Raw genomic sequence first — 14,021 nt, forward strand, 5'->3', positions numbered from 1 at the left:
GCCTGACTAATCTGGTAGCCTTATACAATGTAGTGACTACATCAGTGGATAAGGGAAGAGCTATGGATGTGATCTACCTGGACTTCTATAAGGCCTCTGACATGGTCCCCCACAACATTCTTGCCACTTAATTGGAGAAATATGGGTTTAAAGGATGGACTGTTAGATGGATAAGGAATTGGCTGGATGGCTGCATCCAAAGAGTTACAGACAATGGTTCAATGTCCAACTGGAAACAAGTAACCAGTGGTGTCACTAAGGGTCTGTACTGGGACCAATACTGTTTAATATCTTCATCAATGACAGAGACAGTGGGATTGAGTGCACCATCAGCAAGTTTGCAGATAACACCAAACTGAGTGTTAGAATTGATTTACTGGAGGGAAGGGATGCCATCCAGAGAGACCTCAACAGGTTTCACACGTGGGCCCACATGAAGTTCAACAAGACCAAGTACAAGGTGCTGAACCTGGGTCAAGACAATCCCCAGTATCAATATAGGCTAGGGGTTGAAGGAATTGAGAGCAGCCCTGCAGAGAACACTTGGGGATACTGGTGGATGAAAAGTTGGACATAAGCCAGAAATGTGCGCTTCCAGCCCAGAAAGCCAATTGTATCCTGGGCTATATCAAAAGCATTGTGGGCAGCAGGTCGAGGGAGATGATTCTGTCCCTGTGCTCTCATGAGACCCCACCTGGAGTACTACATGCAACTCTGGGGTCCCCAGGACAAGAAGGACATGAACCTGTTGGTGTGGGTCCAGAGGAGGGCCACATAAATGATCTGAGGACTGGAACACCTTTCCCTTGAAAACAGGCTCAAAGAGTTGGGGTTGCTCAGCCTGGAGAAGAGAAGGCTCTGGGTAGACCTTATTGCAGCCTTTCAGTACTTAAAAGGGGCTTATAAGAAAGATAGAGAGAGACTTTTTATCAGGGCTTGTAGTGACAGGACAAGGGGCAATGTATTAAGTGAAAGGTCTCAGTTGTGACATTTCTCTCATTTGTTTTAAAGCAGCAAGCTCTTCAGGCCTTGGTAGCTCGTATTTCTTTCTTAGATTTTTCATGCTCACAGTAGCAATATAACAGTTTTAAACAAATTTAATTTCTGTTCCACCCTGTGGATTACACAAGGTACTATCAGTATTACATTGCTTATCCCTTATACTTAAGCTCAGACCAGCAGTTTACTCTCCCTCCCTATAGCAATAAGCACAGTGCATATTTTTGAGCAGATTCTACTAGAAGGATTTCACCAAAAAAATCATGTCAGTATACAGAGAAAAAAATAGACTTTAAGGAGTCTTAAATGAGTTCTACACCTCTGTTAGATTTTGAATGCATTACATCTAATTTTTTAACAGACTTCAAGAAGCTACAAGGCAACATGCTACAAAACAGTTTTAATTAAAAAGCTTACCAAATACAATCTTTGTATTTGTGAAATAATTAATGTTCAAAATACTGACTTCTTCGCTGCCTCCAAACTGTTTAAGAAACAGAATCTCATTTTAAAATACTTCCCATCCCACGTAACACTCAAACTTTAGAGATGTGCAAAGGGTTTCCTTAACAAGACTTTCTGAGAAATAACTGTAAATAGACATGAAAGAATAAGTTTTAAGTTCTTAAAGTATAATATTTATTTGTGGAAGCTACCACTAGTTAATAAAAAATGCATTATTTATCATTTACACCTGCTAAAGCTTTATGATTAGACTTAATAAAAACACTTGTTACATAAATGTTATAAGCTGATTTTTTAAAAAAAGAACTAAGCAAATCCTCCATCACTTCCAGCATTCTTCCATAATGATTAAACAAAAGCATTTCCTAACCATGTAAAGAACCAAAGTTTCTATGTTGTTAAATTAAATACTTTAAAATAAGCTTTGCTAAGTCAACTTAGTTTTAAGATTGTAACCACGTGTGAGACCCAGTGGAAACTTCACACACGCCAATATGATGTTTTGGAAGCTTCATCTTTATTGGAAATTATACTTACTTTTATACAATTCAGTAACTACTACATATTTGACTACTTAACCTATTATTGGTCACACACACAAAACGCACACTGTTCACATGATTATTATTGGTTAGTCAACATATTTTCTAAATTCTTCTCCTTCTAAATCTAACCACAATACTTTATTTACATGCCTCCTGGCAGGTCCAGCTCAAACTCCCATCTGCAGGTTCTGTTTTTCTCGTTCCTGCAGATGTTCAGTCCTTGTCATGTTCTCAAAACACTTAGTCCTTGAAACTCCTCAAATTCCCACCAGTTGGTTCACTCCTGCCTTAACCCAAAAGGTCTCTAATTCTCCTACAAAGATTGTATAAGTTATCGCACTAAGGTCACACTATTGCACAGTATAACTGCAGAAAATCCTACAAAAGAATAGTTTTCAGACAGATCGACAGATAGGAAAGCTTGTGAGATGGGTCTACTTTTGGTAGCTGCATGGTTTTGACTCTGCCAAAATAAAATCTTAAAACCTTAGCATCAAGTTTCTTATTTACACTTCCAAATCTTAAAACAAACAGAACAGAAAACAAGCAGAAAAAACAGACAACAGCAGGGTAAAATGCAAGCAGCAATCTTCACAGGGTTCCACAATAAACAACTAGTTTTACCCTTTCTTGGCAAAGTGTGTACTTATGGATAAATTACAAATAAATCAAGACTCCAAAGTATATCAGTCTATGGTAGCTTAAAATAGCCAATATACGCATATACACAGCTGTATTACTTGCAGCTCCCAGTCTGAAGCATTGGCCACCACAAAGATAATTACTGTGAGCTGATAGCTGCTTTACTGATATCACTGCTCTTGTAGAGCTCAAATTTAAGCAAAAGTATTATTTAACCTATTGCTGGTAGCATAACTGATTTGGAGCCAACTATTCTCTAGAGCACAGTGGCACTTGTTCTTATTAAAGCTGTAACTATTTCAAGACTGTCCATCATTGACCTTCCATGCTCCATCCCACCTCGCACATGCCCACAGGCCGATTAGATCTGAGTCATAGCATTATCTCACATCCAGCAGCTCACAAACTCATTTGAAACAATGAGCGACTAGGTTATAGCAATTGTGTGGTATAGACAGGTAACAACAATTTTTTCATGAATATGAGAAGATGAAGTTTACATACCTTGATTCACACAGTTTGAAAATTATTCTAGTTCTTTTCATATGACAGAGTTCAGAAAAGTTTGCATAAATAGTATAGACTATCAATTCAGGAATGAGAGCAACAAGTACCCAAATGTTTTCATGCTATTCTGAGAGGACAGTGAACATAGAGCAGAATATTCCCACCTCGACTCAGTCTTTTAAGAAAAATGCTCTTTAATCCTTCCTAACAAATTTGAGATACTTTTAGGGCAAGTGAAAGAGCAGCTTTTTAAAAAAAACATTATTATCAGTCCTTATGTCTACAACACTTGAGCTGCAGATGCAAGACACTCACATGGAGCACCATATGATGAGTAAAACACTCTAAGCAGCTACATTTAGTTGCATTTCTGAAGGGGGAAAAAACAAATTAAAAAAACCAGAACAACAACCCATATGCACACATTTCAGCAATAATATCAAAGGCCTTTGCAAATACCAGTTGATAGATCACAGAAAGGCAAGGAGACTGATTTAAAACAGCAATTTCTCAGGTATCCCATGGAAAACCAAACAGCTATATTAGCCAAATACAGCAGTTACAGTTTCTGTATGCCTAGTTGCTGTCAGTTAAGAGCCATTCCATTTGACTGAAATTTTAAATGCTATTTTTAAAACAGGATTTAAGTGACTCTTTAGGTGTTTTGTACCATCAGTTCCTACTGTTTTTCCAGTTTCTTCACTCAAATCTTCAAAAGGAGTCTAAAAAATTCTTATTCTGTTCTAATAAAGGTAATGAGGTCAGTTTGGAAGAAGCAAAAATATTCTGAGAAATATGAAAACCAAACACCAATTAATCACATACCTCCTACTTTTCAAAAAAGGGGGGAAAAACAAAAAACAATGCTTAGGTTTTGAAATATACTGAAAAAAATGCACCAGATCATGTGTTAACTACTGGCAAACATATGCTTCCATCTAATACTTAAGAATGTCAAATAAAGCAAATAAAGTGCTTAAAGCATATACGCATAAAGACCACCTTTCCAAATTAATTTCTAGATAATAAGGCAGTGAGAGCTATCAGAGCTATCCATGAGGGAGTAAAGAGCAGGTATGCATCTGCCAGAGATACTCAACTGAAGCCAAATTTTTGCCCCAAAAAAGCACAAAAGACTGCTTTAGAGATAAAATTTGTTTCTTTAAAGCAGGAGGTATTTTAATGCAACGCATTGGAGAGTTCCCAGGTCATCCTGGACAAAGAACTCTGTCGTGTACAATTAACATGGCTTTTTATACAGTTCTGGTCATAAAGTTACATCACAAACATGCATATTTATTAAATTGCAACATCTACTTGTAATATTCATATATAGGCAGAGTCTTCAATTTGGGGAGGCTTAGAGGTGGGAGTTCCTGTAGTCTTCATCATGGGCAGTGGTCGTTTGCTCTTCTTCATCACTGTACACTTTTGAACTTTCCTCAGATCTTTCCTAATTTGGATAGCTGGCAAGTGTGATAAGGTCAGGTTGACTTCTTTGGCTCGTCCTAAGATTTTCTGATGTCGTTATCTTTTTTTAAATGTTCTATCTTGTCAAAATGTTCTATTCCTCAGTCAATTTATTACTTCTGTGGTTTCCTAATGCTAGGGTTTTGGAACTACTTCCACAATTTTGTGTTTGAGTTAACCTTTTGTTTCTCAAAGACTGCCTCAAAGACTGCCTCAATTGAGTGGCTTCACAACTGAGAAAGTAATCATCTGCTTTCCTCACAATTTCATGATTCTCCACCATTGGATAGCAAGTCTATAAAATGAGTATGAATGGAAGTAGCTGTTCCTGGATCCTCTGCTTCACAAGTTCAAAACACATGATTCAGAAGTGTTTTGTGAAGTAAAAGCAGCAGGCCTTCTGTTCCAGGGAGGGTTCAGAGGGATGCCAAAAAGGAAACTAAAACACCGTGTAAAGCTCAAAAAAACCCCGATATTTATTACAAAGAAGTGGCCAACAAAGAGAAACCAAGAGACAGGAAAGGAGAGGAGGGAAATAAGCCCTCAGTGAAACCCCCACTCATGCAGGTGTGTTTTACGATGTTGTCTTACCACCCCCAGAATGACTAGAATTCCCCAGAGCAGAGGCTGCATCCTCGGAGTGTCGACAGGCTCACAAGATAGCGGGCATCCCTGCAAAAGAACGTTATCCTTCATGTGAAGCTTGAGAACACTGAGCACAAACCACCTGTGGTTTTTATCCAATTTGCCGGCAACGTCTACCTGGGCTGGTGTGGCCAGCACCACCCAGCTAGAGATCTTCGGTCCCTCCCCCCATTATGTAAGTGGTACCCCTTCTGCGCATGCACGTGTACATTGGAATTTCCCCGCGTCTGCGTGATACACCTTGAGGGGTCTTCCCTAAATGAGTCTGGAGGCTTACTTCATCACCCTCCTCTTCACTTTCTCCTTCAAATGTCCTTGGAGGGCCATCAGTCAATGGTGAGATACCAATTAATTTTAGTTTATGCAAAGTGTTGCCTTCAAGGATGAAGTTCTCATTTATCAGTGCCTGTTTTCCCATAACTTGGCAGGAAAAGAACAAACTCTCACAGGTGGCTGGGCCAAACACAGACCAACAGTAGCAGTGTCTAATTAAGCACCTTCTTAGTCCAAAAATAACCTAAAATGTTTTAAAACCACAACAAAACAGATTTCCTTTCAGATATTTTCATATTTATCACTTAAGAAACTAGGTCTTTCATAGCACAGACACAAAAGGAAATCAAGTTTTCTAACACAACCCATGAGAGGTTTGTATTACATTAGTATATAAAGTATATAGCATATAAAACAATATTACCTTCCCATCAACTAGAAATCCCTCAAATGGCCCATACGAATTGTGCACAATAAGATGCAAGTTCAGTTGCCAAATAAGTAGCAGTTTGTATTCCAATATCTGTTCAAGAAGTTTCTTTCCTGCTCAAGAGCACTTTGAGAGTTACCAACAAACTGCATTTTAAATTCCACTTTACATACCAAACCCCACACACTGGCTTTGAGGAGGGGAGGGAAAAAAAAACAAAACAACAAAGAAATTTTAACTGCAGCATCCATCTTGTTTTAAAAAATTCTATTCAGAAAATGTATGACTTAAAAACACCATATTTAGAACACAGTAAACTCTTCCAAATGGAAATGGAAAGTGACCATATTTGTCTTTATTTGTATTTAAGCTCTCAGAATTCCTTTTCCATTTCTTCAATCTTTTATAAGTATAAACAATTTACCTCTAATGTTCTGCTCCATACAATAACTCAAGATATATTGATAAATCACGTTATTATGCAAGGATGGTACTCTATAATTGACTTACTGAAATAAAAGCATTTGAAATACATACAACCCATTCCCTAAATGAAATATATTTAAAAAAAAAAAAAAAAAAGGTGGAAGAGGGAAAAGTAAGTACAGAGGTAAAAAAGGATTAAAGAAATCATAAAACAGAACAAGCCTACTGCTGTGTTTGGCTACTTGTGTTGATGCCCAAAAAGGCAGATTGAAAAACTGCTTAGAGACAGAGTTTTATACCTTTAAACAGCAGGTATTTATTAGCGGTCGTGGAAGTCCCCAGCTATTGCTGGAAAAAGGGACTCCAGCTTGGTTAGGTATGAAAGGGGTGATTTATACAGCTTTGGTCATGATTACAACATATTTGTATACATATTCATATTACTGGATTATTAAATTACAATATTCATAGCAGGAGGGGTCGGGGCAGAGTTTGAGGTGTGGTCTTCATCTTTGAGGAATAATTTGGGGTCCATCCGGTCTTTACTTCGTCAAAGGGTCTCGATCTTCCTCTTCATCATCAATTGACCCTGTAACCTTCTGTTCTTTCTATTGTTCTATGTTCTGATCGTCGAGGCATGAGAAAAGGCTTGGCTTCAGGCCTATTTCACCTATTCAAATGTCTAGCCTGGCTCCTCTAGGTCAGATTTATTAGCGCTGATCTCCTTGCTCAGTGTTTGATGTGGGTTTCCAAGGTCTTTTGCACTAGTACAGAACATAGTCTTCCTTTGAGCAATACAGAAGGGGAGGGGGGAGAAAAGTGGGTTTTTACAGTAAAGTGTTTCGATTAACCCTTCTAAAGCCTTGTCTTGCTTCAGTGTGGCACCTGAGTGAGGCTGCAGTGCTGGTACAGGCAGTCAGAGCAGGGCTACAGACCCTCCAGATGACTGGAAGGACTCACATGACACCCCTTGGATCCAGCAATGAGACATGGTTGTCAGAATTTCAATCTGCAGTGGTGGAAGCCCCAAAACTCAGGTATATATGCTGAGGTTCAAGTGAAGTACCTCCAGTACCTCCCCTGCAGCAGGGAGTTTTACTCTGGATGATAATGTAATACTGTAAGTCACGGGATACTTTGGGAGTCTTTGACACTGTGATAGTTCGGACCTGGCTCCCTGCCAAATGCCTGAACTCACAGTAGCAAACCCCTTCCCCCTCCCTTCTTCCCTTAGGGCAAAGGAAAAAAAACTATAAAAATAAAAAACCCAAAATCAAGCTACTTATATAAAAAAATATATATGTATATTACAGTTATATACGGTTAAGATGCTATGTACACAGCAAAAGGGAATCCAAACACCCCCCCCCAAAGGGAAAGGGGAAAAAGGGAAAAAAGGGGAAAAGAAGGGACACCGAACAGATATACGCAATCAAGAACTATACTAATAACTAGCAAAACAGATCTCACCACGTCCCTTAGAAAAGCAGAATTGGCAGACACGGCCAGCACTCTCCAAAGCTCCACGTGGCAGGTCAGTGGACGCTGCAGGCTTCAGCCTTAGATAAGCGAGACCAACACAAGGACCCACTGTTCCCAAACCTCACTGGAAGAGAAGAGAATGAAGGCCTCTCCTTCCTTCTCAGTTTTACCCTGATTTACATAAAAATCGTATGGAATACTGGAAACACTGCCCCTTCCTTGGTTACAAACTGGTCACCAAGGAAGGCCTAGATTAAAACTACCACAGACACCTTCTAAGATGTTGCAGCTGTCTCTTACATCAGTGCAGCTGAGCCCATTATGGCTCATCAACAAGAGATGAATACCTTCGGTGTTAATGTTCTGGAGAGGTATCACAGCTGAGTCATCTGTGTAAGGAAAAAGAAACAGTGCCTCACCTCCTGGGGTTTGCCTCTTTCCTTATCTTGTTTAACATTCAGCTTGTAGATTGAGGTGTCAGATGTGTATGCCTTCAGCACCTGTCCTTGGTGGCCACTCTTCACATTGTTAGCAAAGCATACTGCTGATTGAGCCATTAGCATCAATAGTCCAGTCTCTTACAGCACCTGGGCAGTCACTGCAGATGGTCAAATGTTTAAGTCATTGATCACTAGCAGTTCAGTCTCTTTAAAGAAGGCAAAACACCAAAAAGCCAAAAAGGCATATTTTGAGAAAAGGTGGATACCATAATTGTTGTGTAACCCAGGACAATGCCCCAGCTTTCTTGGTTGCTGCAGCTAAGGAGGAAGGGTTACAGGCTCTTGGTGTCTCACTGGAGGATGCAGCGATGAAGGGAAGTCTGGAGGAGTGAATGGTGTGAACACTGGAATGCTAGGAACCCTGTATAATATGGGATTTCCCATGTGAGAGCTTAAATTCCTGGATCTGTAAATCATAGCTTAAAGGATGTTATTCTTTTCTCTATTTCCACACTCATGACCCAAGAGCTTGAATTAACAGCTTATTTTGACAACTTTATTTCTCTGAATGCGGTAGCTTTAGCTAGGCAGTTATGATTAAGCAATTGTATTGTGAAACTTGTAGGCTTAGCTATTCCTTTGTTTTAAAGAAAAGGGAACACGATCTCAAGAGGAATGGGCTGTCTGAACGACAGCCACCATGAGTATGTGCATGAACAGGTGCTGGATCAAAAATGGATCTCATTTAGGTTTGTTAAGCTTTTGTTCCTTGTATTGATTCCTCTTCAGGACAGGTGGAGTTACTGAACATGACCATCAGAGATGGCAGACTGAGAAGCACACAGCCAGTAATACTGGGATCTGAGATGTGTGGTTGAAATGAAAAACTATAATAAAAATCCCAGCTATGTGTGAATGGGGGATGATTGAGGTGGCCACCTTCTGAATGACTGGAAAAAAGCTGTATGAGTGAAAAAAGCTGTGTAGATATCTATGTGTGTGAACTTAAATACTTTATAAGTGTTAAGATTTTAAGAGGATGTATTATATAGATTTAATTATGGTAAGTTGATGCATGCTGGCCTTCAATGACTGGAAGTAAGTATTAAAGAATTACAGGTTAATGCTGGTCAAAATTGACTAAATGGTCTGTTGGTACATGGGAACTATCAGAGTGGCTTTTGCCTATGGTCAAGACAGGTTTGCTTCTGTTATCTATTTTTGTGGTTGTGCTACTAATGTTGCCATGTTTGGTGTCGTGTTTGCAAAGGGCCCTGCAAAGGACGACCCAGGCGATTTTCCTAGCACAAATACAAAAAGGGGTTATGCGTGTGTTTTTAAATAGTTTAAGACACGCAGTTTTGCAGAATAGAGCAGCAATTTATTTTCTGCTTTTAGCCCATGGACACGGGTGTCAGGATTTTGAAGGAATGTGTTGCATGAATCTATCTGATCATTCACAGAGCATACGCAAACAGTTACTAGAGCTTAAGGAACGCATGCATCATGTACAAGAAGGATCTGTGGGATTGGATGCCTGGCTGGCGTCTTGGGGAGTAGGAGGTTGGCTATAAGATATACTTAAACAAGGGCTATCTATACTCGTTTTCATTCTGGTTTTATTACTTATTATTCTGTGTGTTTTTAGGTGTCTTCAGGATTGTATTATTCGTAGCTTTGATTCTATGCTTAAACAGAAGGGGGGAAATGCTGTGGCCTTAGCAGTTTTAAAGGATTGTGCTGGGTTCTGAGAAGGCCAGGAGCTGACCGTTAGACAAACAAGAACAAGTTTGCAGCTGCAGGAATGCAGAGGTCAGCAGAAAGCAATGTGTGAGAAACGGTGATAACAGAAACTTTTCCCAGGAATGTGTGCTTTAAGACTACCAATTGTTGGACTGTCTGAGGCGTGTGGACAGTGTGTGCTGACCAATCATGATAGCATGCTGTGCTCCTGATCGCATGTCCAGGACTCAAAAGATTATATATTGTGTAGCCTTCTGATAATAAAATGGATTTGAATCTGCATCTCATAGATGTGTCGTTCTTTCCAGCTCGCTTGAATGCCCACGGCATATCAGTTCAGTTTTCATCTATGGTAGCTATGACATCATGTAATTTTTCAAATAATAATACAAAAAAGGAAACTGGTAATTATTTATGTTATACCAAATGAAATCACTCAGTGAATTTTCACAGAAATATATGAGAAAAAATGGTCCTCTAGGGATTCTAGTGTGTACTCCTATGTAATGTCAGGATTCATTGCAATATTGTTAAATCATATCCTGTAAGTTGATGTATAGTCTTCATGAATAACTCTATAAAGGTGATTTAACATCTTTTTGTGGCAACTTGTCTCATTGCTTCACCAATCATATGGTTCTCTCCAATACTTTGCATAATTTCCCTGTTATTGCTTTCATTTTTTATAATTATTCAGTTTCCTCTAAATAGCCAGGCCAATGGCACTGATGTCTAGTTACAGACAGGTTTCTATTCGGAGTCCTAGACAACCTATACCTAGATTTCAGAACTTTCTTTTCTCTGATTTTATTTTAAAACCTTTTGCCATTCTTATTTCTTTCAATTTTTTCATCAGTGTTTAAAAGAGAAAATTTTAAAACTTGCTAGAGTCTTGACAACACATTCTGATCTTTCTACAAATAGAAATTAAAAATTGCACCCTCCATGCATGGGATATCTAAAAGAACCTGGTCAGAGAGTATTGGACTGACAGATGCACAAGAAGTTGGGACAGAACAGAGCTGGGACAGTTAAGCTGGTAGTGAGTGAGCAGCTATATGGGACTTCACTTAATACCAGGGTCAACCCACAAAAAAGCTGCAGTCTGAGGAGAGCCCACACTGGAGCAGGCTCCTGGCAGGAATTGTGACCTGTGGAATGGACCCACACTGGAGCAGTTCTTGAAAAACTGCATCCCACGTGAAGGACTCACATTGGAGAAGATCATGAATGACTGCATCCTGTGGGAGAGACCCCCTGCTGGAGCAGGGGGAAAGTGTGGGGAGACAAAAGTGTTATGAACTGACCTCAGTCCCTGTTCCCCATACCCCAATGAGCTGCTCAGCAGGGGAGGAGTGTCCTTCTTTTGGCCAAGGGCAGGTTTAATTTTATAGAGTAGCCAAGAGGGGGTGGAGCCTGGAGCCCTGTGGGTGTGTCTAGGTTGTTATTCTATACCATCCACATCATTGCTGGGCTGGAAGTAAGGGATTCTCACTGCCGGGAAGGGAGAGGGCATGGCTTTGGGTGGAAGAAAAAGCTTATCCATGGAGGGGTTGCTGCCATTTTGTTAATTTTTCTGGGGGAGCAAGCAGTGAATAGAACAGTGGAGTGGCTCCAAGTGCAGTCATGTTGGATGGACTCAGTGAGCATTTTTGCTTATACACTGTTGTTATTAGTATTGTTACTGTTTATTTTCGGATCAATTTCCCCAGCTTTTCATCCTCTTTTTCTCCTTCAGGCCTCTTACAACAGCTTTTGAGAACTTTGAATTTCCTTGGGATGTTAAGGAAAGCATGCTATTGTTGCTATGTCTGCTATGTCTCCTCAGTACAGTCTACACCCTGTTTAGAGTCAGGACAGAGATTTTTAGGAAGGTCATTCAGAGATCTGCCATGAGGGTGGATAGTCATGAGTGACATGGAATGTGGGAGAAAATGGGTTAATTTTTGTAGAAATTCTCTGTTCCAGTGGTTTGGAAGTTCATCCCTGAACAACTGCAGGACCCTGTTAAAGTGACAGAATATTTGCAAGGAGAATGCTGTGGCCACTTCAGAAAAGGACCAACTTATTGCAGTGTGCTGGGTCCTGGCTACTATTTATCAGACACTGCTCAATACTAGACAGCATCCTCAGGGGGAGGAGGAGGAAAGCAGACCAACAGGCACTGTGGCCCCTCAAACTGCAACTGAACCAGAGGAACAACCTGTGCCAGTAGCAGTTGCTCCTATACAGAAGAAGAAATCCAAGACAAAATCAGTTTGCCTAGTGAGGAACAAAGAGGAAGTAGGACCCTCAGAACAGGAGGAAGAGGCAGGGCCAGAAATAATAACTTGATCCCTATCCCTGGGTAAGCTGCAAGATATGCAAAAAAATTTCAGCCTCCAGTTGGGCGAGCCCCTGGTGTTGACCTGGCTGCTCTGATGCTGGGATATCATGGCCCATGATATGAAACTAGATGGTAGTGAAGCCAGTCAACTGGGATCCCTGTCCCAGGATATGGGCACTGCCAAGGGGATTGGGAAGAGGACAGAAAGTCAGCCTCTGGAGGTGACTCCTGTCAAGTGTGAGAGAAAGGTATTGTCTTGCTTTAAGACAAATGCTGGGGTGGAGACTCCAACTAATGAGCCCCCTCTCCTTTTATTAAAACTTGTCCCCTTTCACCAATACAGACAGAAAAAATTCAAGGATATATAAGTTAAAAAATAAGTTTACTGAAAAAAATATAACAACTGTAACAATACAAACAAAATGGTTTAAGTCAATAATAGATATAAATCATTCCTAGTCTCTTCCCCCTTGGTGCACAGACAAGATGGTGGCTGACATGTGCTATCCCCACCCTCCCCTTCCCTCCTGGAAGACAAAGAAAGTACTGTGGCAGAAAAGTTCCCGCCGTTTAACGTGTCTCCCAGCTAGACAAAAACCATGGGGAAACAAGGGCAAAGTAAAAACCTGGAAGGCTATTTCGCCCATGTATTGGGTCTGGCTGAAATGGAATTTATTTCTCCATAGCAGCCCTAACATAGCTTCCCCTCGGCTGGGACTCTGCGGCGAGATTTCATGGAGTGGGATTTGTGAGGTGGCAGAGGGCTGCTTCTCTGCATCACTCAGCTGGGCTCAGCTCCTTTCCAACTCAGCAGTGGTGACTCTCATCCCCGACAGTGGCTGAGGTGTGTGGAGCCGTGTGGCTTACAGTGCTCATGTAGCTGCTCCCTTTTGTTTTTCTCCCATGCCGAGGAAGAGAGGTGGATCTCAGATGGAGAGCGTTCCGTTTCTGACCTGGCATCCAGGACTACTCCTTCCTCTCCTCCACCCCATGCCTGACTGTGGCAAGGAGGTTAGTCTTAAAGGAACAGATTCTTCAAAACAATGTTGGAAAAAGAGATCATCTCTCAAGGACGATCTAGTAGTGTACTCAAGCAGGTAGAACACCGTGGAGAAAGGTATACAGTACCTGAGAGAATTAACAGTGCAGGAGGTAATCTGTAAGGACTCAAATAACGAGCAGTTCCCCGTAGATCCAGAGGAGGTCCAGTGTACACAAATCCATGTGGCAGAAGTTTGTATGGAGCGCACCATTGTCATACACCAACTCATTGGCATTAATGTCAATGAAAGAAGGAGAACAAACAGCGTTTCAAGTGACTACCTGACTCCAGCAATATGAAGATCATCTTTTTTCCTCCCTACCAACCTGCGCCTTGGCTGTTGAAAGACTGTTCAAAACTGCAGACAGACTCAAAAGATTTGAGCAAACTCCAGTGATCAACCTAGGGATGGAAAGCCTGAGTTAAGAATTAAATCAACAGCCCACCTGAAGTGCATGTACACTAATGCACGCAGTATGGGCAACAAACAAGAGGAACTGGAAGCCACTGTGCAGCATGAAGGCCATGATGTAGTCGCCATCACAGAAACGTGGTGGGATGACTCGCATGACTGGAGTGCTGCTAT

This window comes from Empidonax traillii, unplaced genomic scaffold, assembly GCF_003031625.1.
Source record: "Empidonax traillii isolate 1590-97213 ecotype Southwest subspecies unplaced genomic scaffold, ASM303162v1 scaffold1344:size197939, whole genome shotgun sequence".
Lineage (NCBI taxonomy): Eukaryota > Metazoa > Chordata > Aves > Passeriformes > Tyrannidae > Empidonax > Empidonax traillii.